The following is a 3,194-nucleotide window of genomic DNA, read 5'->3' on the forward strand; positions in this document are numbered from 1 at the left end:
AAAAAACTTTGCCGTTATAAACTGAAAACATAACTGAACAGGTTTTATAGACTGAAACACTATTAAAATCTAATTTGTTAATTACCAGACTGAACAGCATTGAAACAGTTGGATTTGACTGAAGGGCCCGATTGAAAACATTTGCATAGCAGCATTTAGGCCTCCAAATTCTGGGTGAGGGCGGAGACACACTCACCACGCTGACTCTGTCTAGGGCTCATTGACTTATGTTAGCAGAGTGTGTGTTTCTTGCAACAGCGTCATCTGTATCCTCTCCTCTGCATACTCCCCTGGGCTCTCTGGGTAAGCAGTCACAGTGTGATAATTAGAAAAGACTGCATAGCAACATTTGCAAATTTACACCCATGATACAGAAATTCTTGTGAAACCACTGTTATATCTTATGATAATTTTACCATAACTACCTTTGCTTGGCTGTAAAGTATAGCCTGTTAATTAGCTGTGGTTAAACTATTCTTTGATTACATGAGGTTTCAGAGAGAAGCAATGAAACACAGCAGGTTTCCAGCTACTTCCAATGCTTTATGGATCTGATAGGTAGCCTACAGAGAGGAGGCAGAGTATATGTGTGTCGCTCCACATATTCAGTATTAGCACCATATCCCCATGTCTGCTCATTAGCAGACTGCAAGAGCCAGTTCTCATATAAACAAAGTTGGAGGGTTTTCAAGAAGTGTGCAATTACAGGCAGAGTAAGGGACTAAGATTTTCAATTCTTGTCAACCCACTCTGCTATGTGTGTCTGCCTCACCAGTGACTGTCTCAAGATGTTAAAGATGTTATATGTAGCATTTTGTGTTTCTCAAAAAAAATAAAAAAAATAAAAAGCTGTGTTCCTAATAAACAAAAGCTGTTACCTGCCATACACGACTGTGACTGGTTGTGAATAAGTTGCTCTTCCTACCGAGTCATCTTCCTCTGGAGCACAGTGTTCCCAACTGAACCACAGCACCTCTTGTTTCAAAGAGGATGGTGTAATGTGGTAACAGCATTTGATAACAGCCAGTGTGGATTCAGATCAGGTAATCAAGATGAAACTATGCAGTTAGATGCAGGAACTGTGACGAGCTTTGTCAACTAACTAGAATGTTGACGCAGTTTCAGGTATGTGGTGTAGAGCAACAGTTAGCACACTATCCCGAGAAAATGTGAATGGTTGTGCAGTACACAGAACTACGTGAAAAGATTTCATACAGGAAATGGTGTGAGATTGAACAGTATCAAACTCTGAGTGGGGTATTAGGTATGTTTACCTTCAGCAACTAAGGCTGTTACTTCTATTGGCCATGACAACATTGCATTTACCGAGCATTTGCTGTGACATATTTAAACCAAGAAAACATTTAAACCACATTACAACAACTTTATTTAAAGGTAAAACCAAAATTAAGCACACTAATAATGTTGTCAATCCATACATGTCAGGAAAACTACAGGGTCAAAGTTGAATCAAGGATAGATAATTCAATTGTTTTGCATGTTGACAAAGGGCATTCAGTAATCATTTGAATCAGCATGCCATCCTCACCCCAAGAGCTTCAACCTTTTTCATCAAAGCAGAGGAGAGAGACCCCACCTTCAAACAAGCACTAAGGCTGGTCTCCTCCCCGCAACCTGTTGCTGGCAGCTCAAAATAGACTCAATAACACTGCAGAAATTCTGCCAAAACATGCCACCACACAGCTGGTCATGCTTGAATTCATAGTTGCCTGGGAAAAATGCATCAGCAAGGCAAGTGAAGAAAAGTGTGCCAGGGACTTATAGAGAAGTGCAACAATGTTTGACGAGCACCCTGAGAACCAGTCAAGACTGGTTTTCGGGGGTTTGGCAGTCCCCCTGTAAAGCCTTAACTCGAGGCCATGAGAGCTGTGACAGACGCTGCACAGAAAGCTGCAGGGTGTAAGGGGGCAGCTGTCGCTCAAAAGGGAAATTTAGGTCTAATCAACCACAATTAGTTGAAATGGGAAAGTCTGTAAGATTCTGAAAGATCAGAAACACCGGAGAGCCCCTGCACATCAATGGCAATACTTCCTGGAGCATCCAGATCTCTTGTACTTTACCCCCTGCCTTCATTTTCTCAACCAAATACATTTGGCTGAAAGCACATTTAAACTGTATCACAGCAAAGGCAGTGTAAATTTACTGCCTGCCACGCTCTGTGGCAGTAGTTGAAGCATTTGAGATTTTGTTATGAACGCCTTTAAAAAAACATACGTACTACAATGTCAATACAAAATACCACCAAGGTCATGTTTGAAAATGGAGCACAATTATTAACTTTTTTTTTTGTAGGCATTTTGATTGTTGTCATCCGGTCATGGTAATCCTTAATGCTTCAGTTAAAGGCAATTGGACTCTTATCCAAAGGGCTTCTTCAATCTGAACTGAATTTACAGTTACATATTTTTACCCTTAAATCACATAACTCATGGTACATTAACAACCCAGTACTGCTAGGTTGGTTTTCCTTATGTCGTATTCTGATTCTGAACAACAACTTAGTATAAACGTTTTGGATACACTCTCTAGTGTAAAAATACTTCTTCCAACCAAACAGACTGGGGAAGGAAGACCGTAACACCTCTTCGTAAAGACTGAAGCATCTTTGTCCTGCTGGCAGACAATGAGAGATGAATAATGGTAGTCAGCACAGCCAGTTACCATGCCAAAACAACTACACCACTCAGCAACAATGACACCTACAAAGCAGGCAAGATCCCAAAAGCAGCAACGAAAAGAAGGTCATAGACTACTTACAAGAGCTGGAAAAGAAGAAATCCATGATATTATCAGCTTTACCCTAAGTCACAGTATGTATATATAAGGACTTCCAAATATACACAACGAATGAGCAGCACTTGGACCAATCACCAGCAGCATTAATTCTTTCACCTGTGACACTGCAAAACACTGCAAAATGTATCACCATGTTAGTACCTCTGGTTGGGAAAAAAAATCAATTCACATCCAAAACTCCACTGATTTTGTCAACAAGGTCCAGGAACTGGAACTGAGTCCAGATGAAACCATGCTATCATTTGATGCCACCTCATGAGTGGAGATTATCAGAAAATTACTGTTTCTCCAGTGTCACCCATTTTTGCCAGTCTCTACATGGAGAAAGTGAAAAGTAGAGCGCTGTACACCAGAGGGGTATACTACGAAGCAAGTTT

The sequence above is a fragment of the Stegastes partitus genome, unplaced genomic scaffold, assembly GCF_000690725.1.
Source record: "Stegastes partitus isolate 25-593 unplaced genomic scaffold, Stegastes_partitus-1.0.2 Scaffold677, whole genome shotgun sequence".
NCBI classification, from domain to species: domain Eukaryota; kingdom Metazoa; phylum Chordata; class Actinopteri; family Pomacentridae; genus Stegastes; species Stegastes partitus.